General features: G+C 53.8%; 1 protein-coding gene across 1 annotated transcript in view; it reads right to left on the bottom strand.

The window, feature by feature from the left end:
- hivep3b (HIVEP zinc finger 3b) overlaps window positions 1-400 on the bottom strand; it is a 71,764-nt gene extending 71,364 nt beyond the window's left edge. Inside the window, exon 1 of the mRNA XM_014017844.1 lies at window positions 158-400. The gene's annotated coding sequence lies outside the window, so the exon portion shown is untranslated. The remainder of the gene's footprint in view (window positions 1-157) is intronic.

Genomic DNA, 400 nt, shown 5'->3' on the forward strand with positions numbered 1-400 from the left:
CTCTCTCTCTCTCTCTCTCTCTCTCTCTCTCTCTCTCTCTCTCTCTCTCTCTCTCTCTCTCTCTCTCTCTCTCTCTCCTCCCACCCCCTCTCTCTTCCTCTCTCTCAGAAACGAAACCAACTCAAACAGGCTCTAACATTAGGAGGTTAATATTTACCAGACTGTTACTGTACATGCGCTGCAGCTGTGGATCCTGAAGCGAAAGAGCCACAAGAAGAAGAAGAAGAAGAAGAAGAAGAAGAAGAAGAAGAAGTCCGCATTTCCTGGATCGAGATGCTCCGGATGCGGCCGCTTCGTGCCCGCGTTTGCTCGCGGGGACAGCCGGGAGGGGCGGCTCGCTGCTGCGCTGTCAGACCGGACGGCGGTGCCACGTTCAGCTGATCGCCACAACAAAACAACA

The sequence above is a fragment of the Austrofundulus limnaeus genome, unplaced genomic scaffold (genome assembly GCF_001266775.1).
Source record: "Austrofundulus limnaeus strain Quisiro unplaced genomic scaffold, Austrofundulus_limnaeus-1.0 Scaffold177, whole genome shotgun sequence".
In the NCBI taxonomy this organism is placed as follows: domain Eukaryota; kingdom Metazoa; phylum Chordata; class Actinopteri; order Cyprinodontiformes; family Rivulidae; genus Austrofundulus; species Austrofundulus limnaeus.